This window comes from Pleurodeles waltl, chromosome 4_1 (assembly GCF_031143425.1).
Source record: "Pleurodeles waltl isolate 20211129_DDA chromosome 4_1, aPleWal1.hap1.20221129, whole genome shotgun sequence".
In the NCBI taxonomy this organism is placed as follows: domain Eukaryota; kingdom Metazoa; phylum Chordata; class Amphibia; order Caudata; family Salamandridae; genus Pleurodeles; species Pleurodeles waltl.
This window is the reverse complement of record NC_090442.1, coordinates 980,267,963-980,293,698: the sequence shown is the minus strand read 5'-3', so window position 1 is coordinate 980,293,698 and position 25,736 is coordinate 980,267,963.

Sequence of the window (25,736 nt, the reverse complement as noted above, 5' to 3'; positions counted from 1 at the left end):
GACTCGGGATGCCCCTGGGGGCCCCTGCACTGCCCATGCACTTGGGCATGGGCAGTGCAGGGGTCCCAAGGCACAGCCCAATCGCGCATTTCACTGCCTGAATTTTGGGCAGTGACATGCGCAATGGGTGCTGCTGCACCGGCTGGCCATCAACATTGCTGCCGGCTCTATTATGAGCCGGCGGCAATGTTGATGTGACTTGTCCGCTGAGCCAGCAGACGGAAACGCTGCTTCCGTCCGCTGGCCCAGAGGAAAAGTCATAATAGGGAGCCAGATAAACCGCCAGCACCGGCGGTATACTGGCGCCCGCAGCTTCGGCGGTCTTTTTAAAAGTCCGCCAAAGTTGTAATGAGGGCCTATGTGTCATTTTAGACATCTGGAAAAACATAATTGTGACATGCATGGGATGAGAAGGAATTAAAACGTTAAAAATGTATTAACATGAATGAGTGATGGAGAAATTGGTAGAGGAGAAGATGATCATCAGCTTCTGCTTGAATGTCATCCATTTATTTATACACCAATATGAACACAATACAATAAGGAGCTTTTGGTAACAGTAACCTTTGGCTCTAAATATTTGTGTGGGTACCAGGAATGAATGATGTGGCTCATTAGTAGGTTATCTACACAGGGCCAGTCTAGGTGGTGCACCTGATGCTGACCTTAGGGGCCGCTGTGTTTACAACTGACAAGGGTTTAAAAAAGCCCTTATTGCAGAGTTTTGTGGTCATCCTGCAGTTTTCAAGCAACAACAACAATGTCAACATAACTGGTGATTAATTTTCCTTCTGGAGAGAGATCGAGTTTAGTCTATTGTCAGTCTCCAATCATGATAAAGCAGTGCAGAGGGTTAATTTTTCTGCCTCATAGAACGGGTACCACATAAATCACCAAACTGTATTTTATGTGGCTATCTCAGTAGGTTTTGTCATAGAGATCATTTTGATCCATGCAGTTCATCAGTTAGCAGTTAAATATAGCACAGTGTGCTACGAACTTTCATCAAGGAACTGTATGCAAACTTCCTGATATAGGTTTTCTTCCCCAGTCTTTCATTATCCTAATGTTGCTTAAAAGGGTTTATTTGGGTAGAAGTACATTGTTATTAGTAAAGCCAACCACTGTGGAACATTTTAAATCATGAGTTTATTCTTTTCCAGACCAAACACTCTTACACCTTGTAATCCTCACTGTTTTATGTAACATTTCCTATGTAGTGATTTACACATGTATGATGCATTGGCTCTGCATATTGTGTGGGTGATGTAAAGTGCTCTGACACCCTACACTGGTGTGAGTACCACTATAAAACAAATGAAAAGTAAATGAGAGAGGAGCTATGGAGAGATGAGGGGCACTGGTGGAGAGTGGTATTTAGGGATTGATGACGCAAAAATGAAGGTTTTACATTTATTAGCGCATAAACGTAGTGCTGCAATAATCAAGTGTGACTTTAACCGAACTAATAAAGATTGTACGGGGACAAATGTGCCCTCAGAGTAGTTTGCCAACATTTATAAGCGTGCTTTATATAACGTGATGTATTAGAATTGTACTAATCTGACATAACCGTAAACGTGTGCCATGATTTGCTTGTTTGAAATGTTTTAGCTTAGCATAACTTTAGTGGAGGCTTCGGCCTAGTTGCCTTGTCTCACGGTTTAGATGCTTGTGTTTTCCAATGTGCTAATAAACGTGTATTCTTGCTTGAAGCTGTACTTTTCCAGTGAGATCGGTTCACATGCTTATCTTTAAGGTTTCGTGCCAGCCTGGCATCTTCTTCTTTGCTCCAAGGTCAATCTGCAGGTGCGGACAATGGAAGCTCTGAAAGTGAGTTAATTGGTCAAATATGTTGCAACTTACGTTCCCGACTCCAAGGATAATGTATGCCTAGGTAGAAGCTTGTGAATAGTTGTTTTTGATTGGACAATTTGAAGCCAACCTATGAACCCTCCAATGGAAGACCCTACTGGATTTGAACTGTTGTTTATTTAAACCCGGTGCACAAGAAGAAAGCAGCCATTTTAGCCATTTTAGCCATTGCAGCCATTGCAGCCATTACAGACATTTTCCATCGGACATTACCCATTGGCCATTACCCGCCATTTTGCAGGACATTGCAGCCATTATGGCCCATCTTGCAGACATCGTCATTTTGCCATCTTCTAGAGACTTTAAGTAATTCTCGCCCTAGAGACTTTAACTTTGATTTGCCCCTTTGCATGAAGTAGTAGTTTGTCCTTTTATCTTGCCGCTGTGAGGCAATTGCCCCATCCACCCTGCCCCTTTGCCCCGTCCCATGCTGATCGAAACCGTTACCTGTGAGACGAAGACTTCCTTGAATGCTGATTGAATTTGGTAAATATGAAAGAAAATGTACAATTGCATTGTGTTTTCTTTTTAGGTAACCGACTGCTGATTTTTGATAAGAGCCCTAGTTAGGATTTTCCAAATTAAGGTTGCTAAATTGTTTTTGCATGAAGACCCACATGCAGATGCTAATTTGAGGTTAGATGAGGATTCATTTGATGCACGATGCAATTTGAGACCTTGTTATGCTGACTAATGTATGCAATTAGCCCATTACAGATTGTAGTTTTAGTGGTTTGTGTTGCTATTATCGAATGCATTGTTATTCAAATGCTGCATAGATTGCATCTTTTCCGCCGTTATGGACAGCTATTAATGTTCATTTACATATATCATTTGGTGCTGAGACACATTTATATCGTGCTAGCTTTGTTAATATAGGGAAATAAATTCATTAACTTTGAATAAACTGGTGTGGTTATTCATGGCCGAAAGGTCATGGTTCGCCAAAATGTTTTCTGGATTAATTGTGAAGTGTTATGTTGATCAGGGCATTGCTTATGTTCGTTATTGATTATTGGTTTGATTAAATTGATTACTCTCGGGTGAAGAGAGCCCCACTTGGTCAAAAGATTCATCGACCCAAGAGCGTTCAAATACAGGTAATTTATTAGGTCGGAACGCTCTATCAGTAGATGGTAGCAGAGAATGGTTTCGCCCTTTGGGACCCCACTCGAGAGGTACATGGTGTTGAATTAACGGTTTCGACTTTTGGGACCCCGCTCGAGAAGTATTTGGTGTTGAATTAGATTTTTCTTGGGTAAAACAGATTGAGAGAATGATGATGCCCTAAGTCCCCCGCGACTTTCCCGGGATCTCGGAGCTTGCGAATGGAGAGAATGGAGGTGTGAGATCGGCGTTGGCGGTACTAGTGACGGTATGAGTGAAGTTAGGATTTTGCGCTTGCACAGCTTATTGCCGCAGATTGTTTGAAAAGGTTGCGAGGATTTTAGAGAATAGCGGAGGTGCGACTCCGAGTGTGGGAGTAGGGAAGTCGTCGAACTTCATGTACATGTGGCGCTTTGTGCAGGAAAAAGGTCCACGTGGTTGTTGTTGTTGAGACGGGCCCTGCGAGGTCAAGAGACTCCGGAGTATGTTGAAAAGTGTATGAGACACTTGTTTTATGTTGTGGTCTGGTCGGTTTAATAGGTTGATCGGGCGTGGTCAACGAGTCGGTACGTGTGTTAAGGGAGTGAAAGAAACTTCGACTTCGGGCTTTGACAAATTCTAAGTGCACTAGAATAGATCATTGACAAGTTGAGAGCAGAGTCTGCGGGTCAGATTTGCTTGCGAAAGTGGGGACCGAGAAAGATGGAATAACTGCCGAGGCTAGTGAAAAATCCCTAAGGTCCTGAAGCGATTGTGTTACCCTTCCTGTAGTAAACCGACAGATCTGTTTTATTATTATTTGGTTGCTCGCGATACATGCTAGAAGTTGTTACGAGAGGAGCTGAGTGAAGGAGGACAAGCCGCGAGGCTTTGTCAGCCGCAGTGTGTGTGAGTGTGACGTCACTAGGAGCCGCGCTGGGATAGATTGGTTGCAGAGAAGGGTCGCGCACGGATTGGACGCAGTCCGTGGGGCTCGATTGGAAGGGGAAAGGCAAGCGAAGAGTATTCCGGGAATTAAAGTCACCTTATTGATTACAAACTTTGTGAAATAAAAGACGAGAAAATGAAATTTTTTAAAGCATTAAAGAGCGCGATGAAGGGGGAGTCTTACATTAAAGCGAGCGTAGGAGAGGAGACGCCACCCGAAGGTACACCAGCTTACATTGTAATGGAGGAAAAGGGGGTAGCTCCGTGCCTTTGGCTAAAGCAATGGCACAAGCTGACAGAGAAACATGGGAGTGTAGCGTTCCCGATCCATGGGACATTCAATATAAGGATCCTAGAGAATTTGAGATTCGCGATGTAAGAATTGAAGGTACCTCCAAGGCCAGCACAGTTTGAGGCTCTAGCGGTTTGGGAACTAATGGCTAGACAGCAACAGCAAAAGAAGTTCGAGACCAGGATAAGAAAGGTAGAAAAGACACTAGCGGACGCTAGGTGGGATAATGCACAGAAGGTGTGGAGGTCAGATATATTGCAGGGGATAAAATTGTTTCCCGCAATTGCTAAGGAAGAAGAGGCGACAGGCAAGAAAGCTACCTGTAAGACAAACAGAAGGTGTTCCAAAGATAGAGAAGACGAGTCAGAGGATGAGGAGTTCATCATGCAATTGCTGAACGACCGTCCACCACCTTATGCAGAGAGTGAACAAGGTCCAAGTACCAGTTCTGCCCCTCCGGCACCGGTACAGAATAATGAAACTCCGAATTCAGAAACGCCATCGGGATCTAAGGACCCGAGTTTACTGTTCACCCCGCAGATACCGCAGGTTAGGAGAATATATCCAGATGTGCCTATATTGAAAACAGCAGAAAATTATCAGCCGCAGGTCCCAAGGTACTACAGCAGTGACAACAGTACGGGAATGATTCTAGATCCAACCGTAATGGGAGTACAGAATGCTCGCAACCCAACATTGGCACAAGCTGAATCAACCCAGCTTTTGATGCCTTAAAAGCAGATGCAGGGGGGAACCGCACATGCTCAGATGACGGGGAGTCAGACGGGCATGACGGCAATGATGACCCATAGTGTGGGAATGAACATGCCTCAGAACCTGGGGAATGGACAGAACCCAGATGCGATATCCCTACCCATTACTGTAGGTCCACCGGTACCTTTGTACACTCAGCCTAACTCAGGTATGAGCGGTCAAGGATCAGTGGTGCAGAGTGGGACCGAAAGGAGGTGCATAGAAAACACTCCAGAGACAACTCCGATAGCGGCTCTGCCAACTGGATCTGGGTCCTTGATGGAGTTTAGTCCCATATGTGCTCAGTCAACAGTGGTGAGGTCGAGTCCCCCACTGATGATACCGCTAGCATCGAACACTGAGAAGTTGCCGCAACCATCAATGGCAGTCGATGTGAATGCTACACTGATGGGGTTGAATGCGCAACAGCTGACACAGTGGTTCAACAGTCTGAATTCCACACAAAGCTCAGCCAGTGGGAAGGGAGAAGACTATCTGAATAGGGTCAGGTTGAACATGGAAGCAGAAGAACTGGTGGAAGGGACTATGGGTTTGAATAGGTTAGAGTCCTAATCGGAAGAAGAGTTGAGGTATCTATGTCCCAGGATTACGAGAGAAGTGAACAAGGTACATAGAAGGTTGCAAGAAATAGCTGACAAAAACGGGGTTGAGATAGACAAGACAAAACACTTGAGCAGGAGCTATAGATTGGATTTCGGGACCACAGACTTTGAACACATGAGGTCAGCAGGCATGAAAACGCACCTTAGAGAATTGCTGCAGAGTGCACAAGTGTGGAGGTGCTTAGACAAATGGGAAAGCAGATGGGCAAAGAAAAAGGAAAAGAAGAAAGACAGTGTCCCAGAGCACAAGGAGAAAAGACCACAGAGTAGTGATGCAATAACCATGTTACCAATGAGGGAGACAGCAGGGGGGAAATTAATACATGTACCGTGGCACAGAAGCGACATTCAGTCTTTTACGGATGATTTTCCCAAACTGAGAGAGAAACCGATTGAATGGTATCAACAGACTGATAGGTTTGTGAAGCTTGCAAAATGTCTTTGGGAAGACCTGAACACCCTCTTTGAGATTGTGGTTCCGGCAGATTTGTGGGAAGACTGCAAAAGGGCTGTAGGTTGGCCGACAAGTGAACCAGAGAGAGACAGGGATACGGGTGCACCATCACCTATGGTAATGAGCTTGTACTATAAGGTGATTGAGCACTTGAAGACGAAGGTTGCCGCGAAAAATGTGGATTGGCAGAAGATTGATCGAACTGCCCAAGAGGCTAAAGAGTCGATTCATGGTTACTATGAGAGGTTGTTGAAGGCGTTCAAGAACTACAGTGGCACGGAAACAATAGAGGCGAAGGACATGCTTCATTTTGTGTTTAGATTTGTGGAAGGGCTGAGACCAGAGATAAGTCAGATGATAAAGACGCTTTTGATTTGTTGGCAGTCGAAACCGATTGATGAGGTGTTGAATTATGCGAAATACTGTAGCGACGAAATTGAAGTGAAACAGAAAAGGTTGAAAGAGAAAGTGATGATGATGCAGCTTAAAGCAGCTCAGACAGGTTTGCAAGGGTTGCAAGGGTTCCAACAGCAGGTACCGCAGCCGCAGGGAAATATGGTGTTTCAGCCACAGGCGAGAGGCAGAGGCAGAGGAGGTTTTGGGAGTAATGGTCCGGATTTGAACACTGTTGCGATTCCGAATGGTGTGCAGGCAATGAAAAGGGTGATGCCGTGTCACGTGTGCGGAATCGTCGGACATTGGAAACGCGAGTGCCCGATGGTGGTGCAGGAAGGTGCGGGTGTTGGTCAGCAAAACAATGATGTCAATGCATTCCAGACAATGAGGGGACCGAAAATGAGAGGTCCAAACCCAAATTTTCAGACCATAAATCAGCTGCAGGGATTACAGCCCATGCAGCCGCAGCAGATGCAGATGCCCCGTATGCAGATGACGCAAATGCAGCCAATGCAACAGCAGTTTCCCATGGTACCTAATCAGCAAATGCAAATACCTTTGGCACCAGTGAGTCAGCAGCAAGTGATGGTTCCTCCACAGGTCTCGAGTCAGGTGATGAATACAAATGGCACAGTACAACAGTTCCCATTACACAGTGAGAATGGAATAAACAATGTATGGGAGAGTGAATGTTCAGGAGAGGAGGGAGATTGTGTGCTTGCAGCATCCTTGGAAGTTGATCAAAAGGGTCCGTATGTGGAGGGAAGAGTCATGGGTCATCGTGTTTCATTCTTAGTCGACACAGGAGCCACACGTTCAACTGTTAGGAGCATTGAAGTACCAAATTTGCCACTATCAGGGAAAACAGTTCAAGTAGTGGGAGTAGCAAACAGGCACCTGACGAACCCAATCACAGATCCAGTACCAGTCAGAATTGGTAACTATCAAGGGTCACATAGTTTTGTGGTATGTGACTCAAGCCCGATAGCACTGTTAGGGAGAGACCTATTGTGCAAATTGGGATGTTCGATTATGTGTTCGGACAATGGAATTAGAATTCAGACGAGCAGTGATGGGGAGGAAGAGGACAGTGTAGAAGGGGATGAGATGGAAACTGTTGATGAAGAATATCCTCTGATTAACCTTTTTCCGATGATAACTGAAGAAGATATTCCAGCTGAATTACGGGAAACAGTCGGGAAAGAAGTGTGGGATATGACAGGAAAAGAGGTGGGATTGGTGAAAGGAGTGGAACCAGTGAAAGTGACCGTAAAACCCAATGTAACCTTTCCCCAGACCCCACAATACCACATGGCACAAGACACCCTCATGAAAGTCGCCCAACTCATTGACGAGTTTGTAAAACAGGGAGTACTGAAAGAAGTGTTAAGCAGTCCATGTAATTCACCAATCATGGGACTAATAAAGCCGAGTGGAAAGGTCCGAATCGTGCAGGACTTGAGGAAAATAAATGACATCATAATTAAATGCTGCCCTGTAGTACCGAATCCAGCTGTGATAATGTTTCAAGTCCCTTGCGATGCCGAGTGGTTCTCAGTCATCGACTTGTCACAAGCATTTTTTTCGGTGCCTCTTCATGAGGACAGCCAATTTCTCTTTTGTTTCAAATTCTTGGACAGAGTTTACAGTTGGTGTCGAATTCCTCAAGGGTTTTCTGAGTCACCGTCAATTTTCAATCAGATTCTAAAGAAAGACTTGGAAGCGTTAGAATTGCCATTCGATTCAACCCTAGTACAGTACATTGATGACTTACTGATTGCATCTAAGACAGAAAGTGGCTGCACAGCCGACACCATTGCTCTACTGAACCATTTGGGAAGGAATGGACACAAGGTGTCTCCTTCAAAGTTGCAGTTCTGTCAGAAGAAAGTGAAATACTTGGGTCATCAAATAGAGAAAGGGTCACGGAGAATAATGAAGGAAAGAATAACAAGTGTACTTCAAATGAGTCCACCAAAGACAAGAAGGGAGGTGAGGAAGTTTTTGGGGATGGTGAGCTACTGTCGCCAGTGGATTCCCAACTTCTCAACTCTAGCAAAGCCTTTACTGAAACTGACCCAGAAGGATGCCTTGGATGAGATTGAGCTGAAAGGAGATGAGATGGATGCTTTTATTGAGTTGAAGGAATGCATGTGCAGGGCTCCAGCTTTAGGTATGCCTGATTACACAAAGCCTTTCACATTGTTTTGTCATGAACGTGATGCATGTTCTTTGTCTGTCTTGACCCAAGCCCATGGTGGCATAAACAGACCAGTAGCGTATTTTTCAGCTACTTTGGATCCGGTCGCAGCAGCACTGCCAGGGTGTTTGCGCGCCGTAGCAGCAGTTGGTATCAGCCTCACTCAGAGTGAAGGAATAGTGATGGGACACCCATTAACAGTCATGGTCCCTCACTCAGTTGAGATACTTTTGACTCGCTCCCGAACGCAACACATGACTGGAGCAAGACTTACAAGGTATGAAACAATAATTCTGGGCTCACCGAATGTGCAGCTGAAAAGGTGCACTACGTTGAATCCAGCAACCTTGCTTCCCGGTGAAAATGCTGAAATTGAGAACGCTGAAGACGTCGAGCACGACTGCCTTCAGGTGACTGAATTTTGCACAAAACCCCGACCTGATATTAAGGATACTAAGCTTGATGAAAATGACCAAATTGTTTTTGTTGATGGTTCATGTCTAAGAGATGCATTGGAATTTTGAAAGCAGGATATGCTGTATGTACTGTAACAGGTGTCTTGGAAGCGTCCTGGCTTCAAGGAGTCTATTCTGCACAAGTAGCAGAGCTTGTAGCCCTTACAAGAGCATGCCAACTGTCTACATTGATGAAGGTTACCATTTACACTGATAGTCAGTACGGGTTTGGAATTGTGCACGACTTTGGGCAATTATGGTCACAGAGAGGTTTCCTGACCTCTTCAGGGTCCCCAGTGAAAAACGGGGAGAGGATAAGAGAATTGTTACACGCCATTCAGATGCCAGCCGAAATTGCAGTGGTAAAGTGTAGTGCTCATACAAAAGGACAGGACTATGTTTCCTTGGGAAATGCATATGCGGATCAAGTCGCAAGATTTTGTGCCTTGAACTGTATATTGCTTAGGGACGAATGGAATTTGATAAGTGAGCCAGAGCTCGAACCAGCTGAAGCATTTGCCTTGAAGGTCGTGGATACAATGGATGAGCTAAAAGCATTACAGAATAGCGTCAGGGAGGATGAAAGAGTTTCCTGGATTAAGTCACAATGTACAAGGAGACCAGATGAGTTATGGGTTTCAAATGAGGGAAAATTTGTTTTACCAAATTGTCTCTTATCACAGCTAGCGCGGTTCTATCATGGGCAGGCTCACCTAGGGAGAGATGCCATGATAAGATTGTTCAAAACTGATTGGTTTAACCCCAGATTCCGTCAAGCTGCAGAAGCAGTTTGCCATCGTTGTGTCATTTGTCAGCAGATGAACCCAGGAAAGGGAACGGTTGTGAACATGAGCCACATTGGCAGGGCGAGTGGCCCGTTCAGCAGAATGCAGATGGACTTTATTGAGATGCCTGTGCATGGAGGTCTGAAGTATGTGTTGGTGATTGTGTGCATTTTTAGTCACTGGATTGAAGCATACCCCACACGTAGAAATGACAGCCTTACAGTTGCAAAACTATTGTTGAGGGAGTTGATACCACGTTTCGGATTCCCGATCTCTTTAGAATCAGATAGAGGAAGTCACTTCAATAACGAGGTGATAAAGTTACTTTGCGCAGCGCTGAACATTGAGCAAAAACTGCATTGTAGCTATCGCCCTGAAGCCTCAGGACTGGTGGAACAAATGAATGGTACACTGAAATCAAGAATGGCGAAAATATGTGCATCGACAAATTTGAAATGGCCTGACGCATTGCCTTTGGTGTTAATGTCAATGAGAAACACCCCTGACAGAAAGACTGGATTGTCCCCACACGAAATTCTCATGGGCAGGGCCATGAGACTTCCTGCAGTTCCCGCAAACGCGCTTTTGAATATTACAGATGATATGGTGTTAGACTACTGCAAAGGTCTGGCTGACGTGGTTCGCTCTTTCTCTCACCAGGTGGAAGCAACCACCTTGCCACCGATCCAAGGTCCAGGACACACACTGAAAGCAGGTGACTGGGTCGTGATAAAGAAGCACGTGAGGAAGTCGTGTCTGGAACCCCGTTGGAAAGGCCCTTTCCAAGTGATCCTGACGACCACTACCGCTGTGAAGTGTGCGGGAGTTCCCAACTGGATTCACGCCAGTCACACAAAGAAAGTGTTGTGTCCCACAGATGAGGAAGTTGAAGCGCTGAAACTGCCAGTACCTGATAACAAAGTGCCGAGCGCTGAGACAGAGCAAAACAGAACTAGAAGCGAACAGGCAGAAATAGAGGAGAGAGAAATATTCTCTGAGGACGAAACAACCGATTCACTTGGGGAAGACCAAGGAGAGACCTCAGACAGCGACGAAGCAGCTGAAGGTAACAAAGAGCCTGAAGCAGCTGAAAGTGACAAAGAGCCTGAAGAAAGTAACGGTGACAAAGGGCTCGAAAGAGGTGAAAAAGCAGGAGAGCCTGATCAGAGGAGGGCTTTCCCAGAAGCAGACGGTACAGAAAAAGAAAAGGAAAACCTGATTGACTCCCCAGAACAAGGGGACAAGGCAGAACAGAACGAAACTGTTCAAACTTCTTCAGAAGAGATCGCAGGTCCATCAAGTGGACACAGTGCAAAGAAAAGACAAAGTATATCACCAGTAAAACTAAAGACTAGAGAAAAGTTGAATGACAGTGAAGGGCCAAGAGTGAAAGAGAAAAGAAAGGAAGTGTCTGTCGTGGTACCAACATCAAGTGAAGAAAAAGACTTGGCCAAAGAGGAAAGTGCCAGTGAGACAGAATCAAAGAGAGATGCAAAATTGAAAAGGAAAAGGATACCAAACAGGAGATATTCCGGTCCAGAATGGGCATATGTAGTGAATGACGATTGGACCGACGAATTTGTATCTCTTAGCCTCGAGAACGAAGAAGAAGAGATACCAATAGAAAAGAAAAGTTTTATGGACACTATTGACTGAAAAAAAAAAAAAAAAAAAAACTGATAAATGACATTGCTTGCTATAATCTAACGTGATACAACCAGCTGAGACATTGCTAAACCGGATGAGACATTTGCTAACTTGATAAGACTTTGATAACCTGATTGACTTTTAAACCCGATTTGAGACAACGTTGCTAACTGATAAAAGACTGAGTTATTGCTAACTGATAAAAGACTGAGTTATTGCCGAATTGAGACAATTGCCGAACAGAGACAAATGCTGCTAACCGATAAGTGACTGGGCTCCTGAAGAAAACTGTGTGAACATTGCGCTCGTTCAGCTTTGTAACTAATTGCTAAATCGTTTCTTTTATAAGTGCTTCTAGCTCTCTGATTCTATACAGATCATGACTAGGTACGCTACACAAAACAGTAGAATGAAATATTGTAAATATGCGTGTATCGGCTTGATAACTGCATGTGTACTAATAATAATGGCAATAGTGCTTGCAACGCGTGCTAAGGGTGAGAATGAGAAAATTGATGCTTCTACTTCTGCTCCTGTTACTGTCACTGAACTAACTGCATTGAAAAGACTAGAATTAGATGAGAGACACTTGCATGATAAGAAGGAACTTTCGTATAATGTTTTCTATCGCTTACTAACAGAATATGTTGAGACTATGGATGCGAAAGATTGTTATGTGTGTACACAGATACCGACATCGATAACTGAAGGGGTGACTTATCACCACATGCCTCTTACATATGGGATTACATGTAGTATAGTAACTTCTAGATTTTATGGTCAAACTAACATACAGTATTTTTACTCAAATTATGATGTTACCTTTGCATATGTTCCTATAATAACGCAACTTAGCCAGATTGCTAAAGATTGGGATGCAAAAATAATGAGGGAATTTTTCGAGCCAATGCAACCTTTTGAAACAGCTCACGCTCATAGGGAAAATCTTACCTGCTCGCTATCAGCAGTAGAAATAAGCTTTTTAGATCGCACAGATGATAGAAGGGCACAAATGAATGCGAAATTAGAAAAAGAACTAAGTAAGAGGACTTCAGTAGATAATTATGCTTTTGCCGCAATAAAAACACAAGGAAAGATAGCTTTAGACGCTTGGCATGTAGGGAAATTTTGTATATATCGTGGTGAATCTTATTATGATAACATTTTCGTGGGAGCGAGTGAATGTAAACATACGTTTATCTTTAAGGCCAAATGGACATTCATGCTGAACGGACTTGATCCAGTCATACCAGGTGTATATTACATTTGTGGGCATAATGCCTATTATCGTCTTCCAAAGGGATGGTGGGGGAGATGTTATTTGGGTATAGTGTTCCCAAAGGTTTATCAACTGGATGACCTATCGATGATTCCGAAGACATCTGGATCCCATCGTATCCAGAAAAGAGAGACCGCAGCTGCTGTGGTAGGAGATATATTTGGAGCCATGATTCCTTCATTGGGAGTTGTGTTGAATTCCATCAAAATAAGAAAGTTGTCTACTATAGTGGATAACATGTTGACAAAGTTTTCAGGTGCTATAATCCTGATGGATGCTGAACTTGCAGCGGAAAGAGCTATGACTCTTCAAAACAGGCTTGCCCTAGACATTCTTTTAGCAAAGGATGGCGGCGTTTGCAAAATGCTTGGTGCGCGTCACTGTTGTACGTATATTCCAGACAACAGTGTGAAGATTAAAACAATGCTTGCTAATCTAACAAAAGAGAGTGCAGACTTGAAGGAATTGAAAGAACCAGGAGTTTGGGAGAAGGTTGGAAAGGGACTTGCTTCAGTGGGAAATTGGCTTGGTGGCATTTGGAATGGAATATTACTAAAAATAATACAGGGAATACTAATAGTACTAATTTGCATTTTTGGGATTTGGGGAATAAAGAGGGGAATACTAATGATCATGGCAAGAATTAAGAGAAGGAAGGAAGAGAAAATGATGAAAAGAATGGCAGAAGAATACAAAGCAAGAACAAGGGGAACTAAAAGGCAAAGAGAACTGACAGAATTTTAATGGAATAAAATTTGTGGGAATAGTTTTGTGTGATGACAAGTAGTCATCAGAGGAGGGATTGATGATGCAGAAATGAAGGTTTTACATTTATTAGCGCATAAACGTAGTGCTGCAATAATCAAGTGTGACTTTAACCGAACTAATAAAGATTGTACGGGGACAAATGTGCCCTCAGAGTAGTTTGCCAACATTTATAAGCGTGCTTTATATAACGTGATGTATTAGAATTGTACTAATCTGACATAACCGTAAACGTGTACCATGATTTGCTTGTTTGAAATGTTTTAGCTTAGCATAACTTTAGTGGAGGCTTCGGCCTAGTTGCCTTGTCTCACGGTTTAGATGCTCGTGTTTTCCAATGTGCTAATAAACGTGTATTCTTGCTTGAAGCTGTACTTTTCCAGTGAGATCGGTTCACATGCTTATCTTTAAGGTTTCGTGACAGCCTGGCATCTTCTTCTTTGCTCCAAGGTCAATCTGCAGGTGCGGACAATGGAAGCTCTGAAAGTGAGTTAATTGGTAAAATATGTTGCAACTTACGTTCCCGACTCCAAGGATAATGTATGCCTAGGTAGAAGCTTGTGAATAGTTGTTTTTGATTGGACAATTTGAAGCCAACCTATGAACCCTCCAATGGAAGACCCTACTGGATTTGAACTGTTGTTTATTTAAACCCGGTGCACAAGAAGAAAGCAGCCATTTTAGCCATTGCAGCCATTGCAGCCATTGCAGCCATTACAGACATTTTCCATCGGACATTACCCATTGGCCATTACCCGCCATTTTGCAGGACATTGCAGCCATTATGGCCCATCTTGCAGACATCGTCATTTTGCCATCTTCTAGAGACTTTAAGTAATTCTCGCCCTAGAGACTTTAACTTTGATTTGCCCCTTTGCATGAAGTAGTAGTTTGTCCTTTTATCTTGCCGCTGTGAGGCAATTGCCCCGTCCACCCTGCCCCTTTGCCCCGTCCCATGCTGATCGAAACCGTTACCTGTGAGACGAAGACTTCCTTGAATGCTGATTGAATTTGGTAAATATGAAAGAAAATGTACAATTGCATTGTGTTTTCTTTTTAGGTAACCAACTGCTGATTTTTGATAAGAGCCCTAGTTAGGAGTTTTCCAAATTAAGGTTGCTAAATTGTTTTTGCATGAAGACCCACATGCAGATGCTAATTTGAGGTTAGATGAGGATTCATTTGATGCACGATGCAATTTGAGACCTTGTTATGCTGACTAATGTATGCAATTAGCCCATTACAGATTGTAGTTTTAGTGGTTTGTGTTGCTATTATCGAATGCATTGTTATTCAAATGCTGCATAGATTGCATCTTTTCCGCCGTTATGGACAGCTATTAATGTTCATTTACATATATCATTTGGTGCTGAGACACATTTATATCGTGCTAGCTTTGTTAATATAGGGAAATAAATTCATTAACTTTGAATAAACTGGTGTGGTTATTCATGGCCGAAAGGTCATGGTTCGCCGAAATGTTTTCTGGATTAATTGTGAAGTGTTATGTTGATCAGGGCATTGCTTATGTTCGTTATTGATTATTGGTTTGATTAAATTGATTACTCTCGGGTGAAGAGAGCCCCACTTGGTCAAAAGATTCATCGACCCAAGAGCGTTCAAATACAGGTAATTTATTAGGTCGGAACGCTCTATCAGGATGGAATTCATGGACAAGAAGGTTTTTGGGGGTACTCCAACAAAGATTGTCACACTGGGAGCCACCAACCCTAAAGCCAGCCCTACATCTACAATACAGAAGCAGTGCTATAATCATTAAATGGATAGTCTACTAATCTGGTTTGCAGGTGCCAGAGAAGTAAATGGCTACAGCTGGAAGTGACAGGACAACACTTATAGATAATCAATACATATCTAGGGCACTGTTATTAATAGGATTTATGGAACTGGTGAGCTGAATTAATAATCTCCATTTACACTAGAGAAGTTGAGAACATAACAGGATTATCAGAACAAACATGTGAATTTGCTCCTCGAATTTACTTTTTTTTACTATGTAGTTTAAAGAAAAAAAGAAGCAAAAGATTGGGACTCTAAGGTACAGTAGAATGTCATATAGGGGTTCTTGGGACCAGAAGAGGGAAACAATGCATATAATTGACATAGAAGCTCAGAACACGCTGTAAGATCGAATCACAACTGTGTATGAATTTCATTACAGACCTAGTGTCAGGTAGATGATTGTAGTGATGTTGGCCCTTAGGGTATACCTTTGGTTGCAGGAAAATCTATTAATTTGCAGGTTTCAGGAAATCAATAAATTCGTTTTTGAATGGGTGACAGACTATCCAGAACAGGGCAACGTCTCTGTGCCTTGAGAGAAAGAGAACATTCTGACTGAACTCTCCCAATGAACTCTCACTGAAAACTGTACCCCCTTTCTCTAGTTATCATTATTGCTATATGTGTTTTATATTTTGTTTGTTGTATTTTCTGGCTCCTGCAGAGCACGCTGTTGTCCATATGGTGAGGTCCCTGCTATGGAAATATGTTGAATAATTCTTTTAAAGTGAAGACTACACTGGCAGGAAAAGAGTCAGCATATCATTCTTGTACTGTATTCACCTAGAACCTCGAAATTCAATTTCTTTGAATCAACATACATAGTTCTGAGGCTGCAGAAGATAATCATAATCTCCATTTTGGTCAGTTGACGCTCTAGATTCAAGGTAGGTCTCTAGGTTTGAATATTGAAAAATCAGAGGTGTTGCACGTTGTGGCGGTGCAACGCCGAACACTAATTGTAGGCTCTTGGATAATTGGCAGAGGGAGAGTTCTTGTTGGGTTAGGAATCCCAGGGGTTCCACGTATAACCTGAATGTCATGGGTTCATCTACGCTGAAATGGGGGATCTCACGGGTGACTGCGAGAGAATCCGAAGGGGTCTGTTTGTGCAAACTTGTCTGACCTAGAGAAAGAGGTGAAAGATGTGAATGATCCCACAGCAGTATTAGGGACATCCACCTTTGTGGACACGGTCCTAGAAGGGCTTGGCTGTAAAATACTGCTTTTAATTGTAAGAGTAATAGAAATCAAGGATTTCAGTTGTCAGCTGTTAGGATATTGTTGATTTCGTTTACATATGCTGTTTCAGCAGAAGCTTAAACCAGGCGAAGGATCCTACTTCTAACTATTTGATCCACTTTCAGTCAAACCAAAATATATCGCTGTGCTGTGTTTCCAACAGAGTCCTCTGGTTACAGTTTTGCATTTTTCATTGTTTCCACTGTCTGTCATGAGCAAAATTGATTTATGATATAGGTCCTTCAAACTGGCTGGATAGCATCTGTTTTGCTGGAATGTTTTCATGAAATTCATTAAACAACGAAGTGCATTATCTCATGCTCATATCCTGTTATTGCAAATTCGTTTGGCTGTCTTTATCAAGGAGGCACTAAACTAGAGCCATTTCCATTGCCCACTGCAATTACGGTCTCTCCTTGACTGTGTTCTCAGGAACATCTCTGAAAGTGTTAGCTAGTATTGCTTGTATTTCTCCATTCTAAGGACATCAAGTTATACCCGGCTAACCAGTTTTGCTGTAGGCAGTATCCACTTAATTCAAGGATCTGCAAGGTAGCATCAGGATTGTCTGTTACGTCGTCCGATCGAAGTGAATCTCCTGTGCATCTCTATTCCTCTTTGTGAAGTTAGTTTTTAAAGGGAGGCTGCTGATAATTCCCTCGTAAGAAATTCAGATTTCATAATGTAGATTATGTTCACTAACATCCAGCACGGATGTTTTTTATGAAGTACTTCTACTGGAATGGAGACATTTCTCAAATGTAAGAAAAATCACCAATCAAATTAAATGAGCAGATTTGGTGTAAGTCTTTCCAATTCAGTGCCTAGTAGTTGCTGCAGGAGCAGAACAATTACTTTAGAGAATTGTCTCATTTCATTAGAGGCAGACATGTAATTTTGTTTCAAATAATCCAATTCAAAACCTCTTTGCTCTGGAACGCAAGTGAGCAAAACAATACAGTTACAATTATTAATTAGAAATCCTGATTCACATAATTACGATTTGTGGAAATTTGCAATCGGCGATTTGCACGAAAGTTAATCTGACAATATGCAGGTTTTGGGAGAGGTGGTGGGGGTAGTGACCTCTTAAAAGTCACTAAACAGCCGCAAATTCGCACATACATTTTGCAGGTTCCTATCCTGGCCACTTACAAAACGGAACCTGTTAAAGGAACGAGTAAATGCCTTCCAAGGTGGGGCAGGTCTGCCCCTTCTTTCATGGGTTTTGGGAAGGTGTTTCTCCACCAGGAAAATATGCAACCGGTGAAGATATGTCAATTTCTTGAGGATTTACTCATTGTATGTTTTCATCTAGAAGATAACCCGAAGAGTAAAATTAGTCTCGTAGCAGTAATCTATGAAATCTGTGCCTGGCGCAGATTCGAGCCTGTATGTCTGTAACTGTTAAATATTTTTGTGCCCTGTTTGTGAATGACCCTTTAGATGTTGAATGAACAAATCAATCAATTAATAATGACAATTATGACGTTTCTAGGCGCCAGTGTTATACCTGACTAAAAAAGGTAGGACTGTAAATTTTAAACAGAAGGTGACTTCCTAAAATGTGCGGGAAGAGAGTTCCAGCGAATAAGTCCTGCCACTGAAGCTGCCCTTCTGTTCCTAGGTTTAGGTCTACGCCTAGGAAGAGGTCCAGACTCCATAAGGCCTCGCTCTGCTATTTAGGGAGAGTGGACTTTGGCTAAAACAACTGTGCGTGCAGCGGTCTAGTGTGTAGATAAGATTAAGCTTTACCTATGAGAACGAGTTATCAATGCTAAAGCAGCTTGACGCTTTTCCTCCTCAACATATTTTCTATAACACATTGATGATTCGGCCTCATGATGGCCTGGTATCTTTAGACTGCAGCACGTGGGATGGAACAAGGGCATCTTGGGCAGAACGTGGCAGGATCCAAACACAGGCATAAAGGGCGCCTGTCTACTGGCGACTACTTCCCAACACAATGAAAGAAAGAAGCTGTTGTGGTGGAGAAATAATGTTTGATTGGACGATTTTTTTGAAGAAGACGAGTACAATACATCATGTGTGCAACACAATCAATAGATTGTCTGCCCCAGGCCGCCCGAGCCCCAATTTGGAGCATTTCGGCCTATAAACCAGCGTAGAAAACTGTCAATGTGATCTGTTGTTAAGGCAAACAGCAGCAAAATCACATTATGTATTTGTGAGAAAAAACCTGACACTGCATTTTGTAGCGAAAACAAGTGGCTTTTTGAGTGAGCCGCAGGGAAGTGGTAGTTCTCTGCCGTGTTACAGAGGCATTGAAAGGAAGAATGCCCAAAATACCATGTTTTGGAAAACAAATGTTGGTTAATTTCCTTTCAGTAGGAGGAACGCTATCACGAGGAGGAGAAGGGCAACCGAAAGCTCAAAAGAAAGCCTAGTGAGCAACATGACAACATGGTGCTGAGTGGAGCTGAGCTCTACGCTGCCATGCCCACTGACATATTCTCTGTAGCAGAAAACATAATTTGCTTAAGAGCATCACAATATTAAGATGTGCTCAGTTTGAAAGTTAACACGAGCAGTTCACATGGCAAGTACAACTTTCAATTTTACTGCGCCCACGACATAATGAGAAGAATGACCTCACGCCCAAAGTTTGAGTATGTAATGACCCACTGCTGGATGGAAAACAGAGGCCAAGGCACATGGAACCCCAAAGGACAAGGGCTCCAATGGTTTGGAATGGGCCTGCGCCGATGCCACAAGAAAAACAATTCCCAGCTTTAATGAAGACATAGCACTTGTATTTGTTTAAGTAACATAGGCCTAATCTATTTGGAGAACATTTTCGACATCTATTTTCTTAAACATATCACTTTAAATTTTGCTGGGCACCATTTGTACTCTTGTGCTATATCAGTGTTAACGTGTTTGTCAGACCACATGAAGGAGGTCTAGTCCTTTGCTTCCTCATTTACAAGGTGGCACATGCGTGACACAAGGTTAGAAGTCAGATTTATGAAGCCACGCAAAGCCACTTTGGTGGCTATAAGTGGTCTCATAACTCTGGAGTAGCGCAATACAGTGCAAGTCATTCCGTTGCGCTACAATGCCCTAGGAATGCATTACATGGGCATTGCAGTGGGGGTTCTCATGCAACTCCCATGGATTTTGATGCATCTCCAGATTTACACGACCTTTTAAAACTGAGGATGCTCCAAAACATTACGCCTCCCCAGGGATGAGAAATATCCTATTTCTCCTCCTTTTTTCCTCCTTCTACAGCACTCATAGAAAGAGAAAACACCTCCCAGGATTGTTTTTGTGAAGGAAGGTGCCTCTTCCTGCACAAAACAATCCTGCATGCAATACAAACACCCTTGCCCAATTTGGCAATAGTGCCTGCTTTGGCACTTGGCAGCCCATTGTGTGCCAGCGAAGGGGGAAAGGACAGGAATGAGCCATATGCCTTAAATACAGTGTATTCCTGCCCTTTCCCATTTACGCAGTGCAGTGCAGCATGGTGACCTGCTGAGCTGTACTGTGCCACTTTCCCATTAATATGGGCCTATGTACATTGGGTCAGATTTAGAGTTTAGAGGCTGTGGACGGACCATCAGTAGCTGTATTCTGGGGCCAGACAAGTTGTGATTCGTGATCTGGAATAACAACTTCTTAGGCGCACTGATGGGCAGTACAAGTGCACTTTCAAATACTTTGTTGTTTATTTTCAAATGTGGCTGCAAAATGCATAGCCCAACTTTTGTTTGTTTTGCTAAATGTGTTTTCACCTGTTACTCTGGCGTAACCCTAATGCTCCAATCCTGCTGTCTTGCTGCCTTCCTCCAACCCTGATCACTATGGTAGTTGGCCTCAGGAGGGCCTCCAAGCTGCTCCTGCCATTTAGCAAACATACATGTTCCACTGGATCCATAGCCCTACTGTCTGTCAAGAGTGAGGGTTCTCGCTGTGCGGGAAGGTCCATTCATTAACAACCAGCAGCTGGAATGCCCAATAGTAAAGGCAAAGGTTTGATAATGCCACCCTACCATCCTCTGGTTTCCTGGTCAACATGGTCAGTGCTGTCCGCGGAGCCCTCCGTCCCGTAACAGCAGTCCCGTTACCCCATGAACCAGCCAAAATAAATGGTCATGAACATTGTATGGGTAATTTTAGAAAACTTAAAAGAACTTGGCAGGTACATTATTTTGTAAAGGGCTGCCTTGCCCATTAAGGACAGGGGCAGGAGTCGCCAGTGGTCTATGTCCCTCCAATATTCTTCCAGTAGCCTACCTAGGTTACAGCTATAGACCAATACAGGGTCGGTCATCACGTACACCCCCAAGCAAGTGAACACGGTCCGTTCCCACATCAGAGGACATAGCCAGTCAGCTGCGGGGCATCAGTCTGTTAGAGGATTTAAAATCAATTTGCACGAGTTGATATGCACCCCGGAGTATTCTGCAAAGATCCTCAGCATTCCAATGACTCTTGGAATAGAGTGGTCTGGATCATCCCAATGCAAGAGATTGTTGTCTGCCTGTAGAGCAGGGAGTTCCAACTCACTAAGGTTGCCAGAGGATTCAGTGCCACTGCAAACACCATGATGGACATCTGGAATCCCTGTCTCATCCCTCTTCCCAGCTGGAACGCTATAGAGAGGGTCCCATTGATTCTGGCCCTAGCCATTGCCCGGCTGCACAGCAGCTTCATCCAATTCAAGAAGGAGGGGCCAAAGCCCATCTTCCCCAACAATGCCCACAAATATGACCACTCAACGAAATCAAATGCCTTTTCGGCTTCAAATGCGGACTGTGTTGCCCGCTCCTGGAGGAGGTCTTTACGGGCTAAGCAATCTAAGAGCCGTTGGAGATTGTGCCTGGTTGCCCAGTAGGGCATGTAACATTTTGATTCAGGGCTATGAGGATGTCCACTATCTGACCCAGGCACTTGGCTAGGGCCTTCGGAAGGACCTTCTTTTCCAGATTAAGGAGTCAGATCCACCTGAATGAGACCCGGTCTCTAGTCGATTTCCCTTTCTTGTGTATAAGTATTATGGTAGCCTATCAGAGGTCCCTGAGAAGGATCCTATCTGTCTTAGTGGCATGAAACAGCTTAGGTGTCCCACTAGGCAGCTCTTTCCAATTTAAAAAACCTCTGGGGGAAACCTTTTTAGGGCCCGGGGCTCTCAATCAATGTAGCTGTGTCAGAGCCTCCAAGATTTCTGCTTCTGTCAGTTCTCCATCAAGTAGGGTCTTTGCATCTTCCCTCAGTGTGGAAGTCAGAAGGTCTCTTATAAAACTGTTTGTCGCTGACACTCAAATCCGCTCCAGCAGCATACAGATCACCCAAGTAATCCGATAAGGCATGTGCAATGTCCCCAACTGAATGGGACTCCCCGCCCCTATCCATGATCACCGATTCCACCCATCTGTGTCCCTCCCCTCAGGGGACAACCAGGACAGGAGTTTTCATGCCTTATTGCCCACTCATACAGTCGCTCTGTTGGGCATGATACTGAGCTCTAGCCTCTTGTGTCACTAGACACCTGTAGTCTTTCCTCCCCATATTTTTATGAATGGCCGAGTCAGCAGTCGAGGACTGTATGTATTCTGTCTCCCAGTCAAACAGTTAACTTCCCAGTGCCCAACTCTGATTGTCCCGTTCCCTTCTCTTGCCAGTAGCATGGGCTATTTCTGTCCCATGATCACTGACTTGTAGGCTTCTCACATAATGGCTCCTGAGTCCACTGTCCTCTCATTTTCCTTATGATAGGGATCAGTTGCCTCCAGGACCTGTTTCCCCATGTCCCAGTCAGTAAGGGCCCACTCAGAGCGAGACAACAGTGCCAGTGACCAGAGGCTTGTCACTGAGGGAGAGTGATCGGAGCTGCCCCTCTGAGCCTGTCAGGTTAACACTTGATTAAAAAGACTGTAAGGATTATGATTCTATACACACTACCAAAAGGTTATAAAGGTACTGACATCCCCAAGGACACTACAGTTCCAATGTGGTTCGGTATTGAAACTCCTCTTTCAATATATAGATTATTAGAGACTGTTCCTAAAATGAGTACATAATTAAGAGACAATGAAATTATTAAAAATGTTGAATTCGATAACTACATCGAAATGTTGTTGACTCTAGATATAGAGTCACTATATACTAATATAGCCCAAGCAGAAAATACGTTGGTGGTAGAAGAGGTTCTTAATACCAGACCTTCATCAGTAAGGGTGCCAACTGACTTTATATTAAAACGGCTAGGAACAACTCTTCCTATGAATTATTTCCTTTTTGGTGGCCAGTACTGTACGTACTGCAAATGCTTATGGGAGCAATTTGTGCACCAAATCTAGCAAATTTGTTGTTTAGATTCTCGGAAGTGTCTACACGTTTTTTTCAATACTAACTTTTGTTGATCATGCATTAGGTGATATAAATGATACATTGACAATGTTTTCATCATTTGGACAAGTACATCTAAGACACTGTTTAATTTTGTCTACTGTGTGAATACAGCTCAAAGTAATCTAAAATTCATAAGCAACAGTGATAACTTGCAAATACACGTTTATATCTCGTTATAAAATGACTCGGGCAGATCGATCGCATCTTTATAAGATCACCTTACCGAAAAACTAGAATTTCCACATAAGCGCACTCAAAGACAGCCTCCTCTTTGGTCGATTTTTACAGCTGAGGTGCACTTCTACGCTTAAAACAGACTACTTCACAAAAGCTAAGATCTTACTAACACGATTAACAGAAACAAGCTATCCTCACAAACTAGGTAAAGGAGCCAAGAAACGAGCACAGTTCTCTTCTAGAGAACACTTACGAGGACTACAACTCAAGAAAATTAACGAAAAGCTTGTGCGCATTACCACCCTTTGCCCACATGGCTACCAGTTTGTGAAGATTGCAAAAAGAATTGCGTATTCCAAAGGCAGGCAACCTTTCGCTTCATCATCCTTTATTTGTATGGAAAATATGCCATATTGTGAAATATCATGTTCAGCAGGCAAACAAAAGTTGAATAGAAACACACTCTTGAAGTCTTGGAGCCGACTACCCATCTTGGGATATTATACGTGTTCTACTTAGGTAGATTACCTCATTGCTCTGAATACCAAAATATTAATGCTTGACGAGAGAATATGTGTTCAAGCCTTTCACAAACTAACTCCACCAGTGTGGTATATTGTAGATGGTGTTCTTGCAATAAGTTCTTTATAGGACAGCCTACACTGCAAGTGAAAACGAGCATAGGACAACACTGAAGACGGGTAAGTTGCAAAGTGGCAAATGCTCCCCTTGTTGAACATTTCCTTAAAAGGAAAGACCACACTAGATGGTAGAAGATGGATAGTCATCGATATGACGAACAAACTCGATAGAGCAGGAACCAAGGAGTAATGTTACAAAGACTGGAATGTAAGTGGAAACAACTATGTGACACTATTAAATGTGGACTAAATAAGGTGGCAAGACTTTATTGCAACATGTAATGAGATTGCTACTCAGCAGAACTGTGATACATTTGGCTCATTTTCTTTATTGGTTGTAACATGAACTATAGAAATTCAGGACCAGAGAGAGGCCCTTGAAACACTTGTCTCCAATCTGTTGTGGCTTAAGGATCAAAAGGCCAATAATTAGCAATTATTAAATACATTTTATTACTGAGCAATTTTCTTATTTTTACGTGCACTTATATTTGTAAATATAACTATAGTCATCTTAAGATACATTTGATTGCCCTCTAAACTGACATATTTCAATTGAGTATGCTATTTCTTTGTGGATTGCTCCTATACTTGATCATACATTCTCCTTCCTACTGAATATCCCTTCTTACTGGAATGTTATTCTGAAGTATATAAACGATTCCTCATTTGCCTTTTTAACTCTTTTGTAGACTTGGGCAAGCTATCTATTCCTGATATTTTATTTTTCCAGATTGCTCAATAATACCAGTTTGCATATTGTGACATTGTTACCACCTACCAAGACTATTGCATTCCCAGCCTCCTCTGGATATACAGCCTATATTTACCACTTTTCAAAATGTGCGTGGTCTATGATTAACTATTTTCCAGACAGTAACAAAACGCACTGTCTTGCTCTTTGTCCCAGACTGGTGTACAAAGTGGATGCGGAGGTCTCTCAACATGTAGTGGTCCCCTCAAGCTGGGGGTGACTTTCTGACCTTTTTGAGGGTTGTCCCCCGAAGCCTGCCTTTTCTTAATTTAAGAGCAATTTAAAAGCTATCATAGCATCCTACTTAAATTATTTATTTCACAGCAGAAGCCCTATACCACTTTTGATTCCCTTCATCAAGGGTCTGCACATTTTTTAACATCTGCTAATTAGTTGGTAAGGTATCCCCTGTAAAGCACAGTTCAGCTTGAATAAAGTCATTGTATAATATTAATAATTAATGTTTCTATAACAGGTCCTTATTCTCAGACCTACTGAGGGAGTATATTTATATTGCTTTCACTTTGATGGTGACCTTCATCTTTCATAATTAATTAAACCTCCAATCACATTATTAAGGGGAGCACATGATCCTGCTTGTCACTATGCCTAAAGACTAATCAAAGTGTGGATATTGTTTTAGGTATCGATCAACCTATAACTATCAGATCACCCTGAGACGGTTTCCTATGTTCTGTCAGCAGTTATTTCACTTATGTATCATTGTCTAGCCTTTTTTACTTTTTCCTTACAGTGTTATTATATCCCTTTCTACCTAGGTGTTCCACGTTATCTCTGTCCTATTGAGACCCCTATATTTCACGAGGTGCTGATATATTCTGGATAATACATCACACATACTTAGCTATGGATATGTTAGAAATGGGTTCTCAGTTTGCACTTTGTCCAAGCAGGGCCTCACTCTAGCCAGTGCAAGGGAGATACACACCGAGGATAACCCCTGCTCACTCCCTTGGTACCTTGGAACAAGCAGTCAGGCTTATCTCAAAGGCAATGGGTAAAGTATTTGTACCAAAACACACATTAATACAGTGAAGACATGACAAAATGGACACACCTCCAGTTTAGAAAAAGTTATCTAAATCAAACAAGACCAAAACGACAAAAATCCAACTTACACAAGCAAAGTTATGAATTTTTAAATTAAAGAGTCTTACTC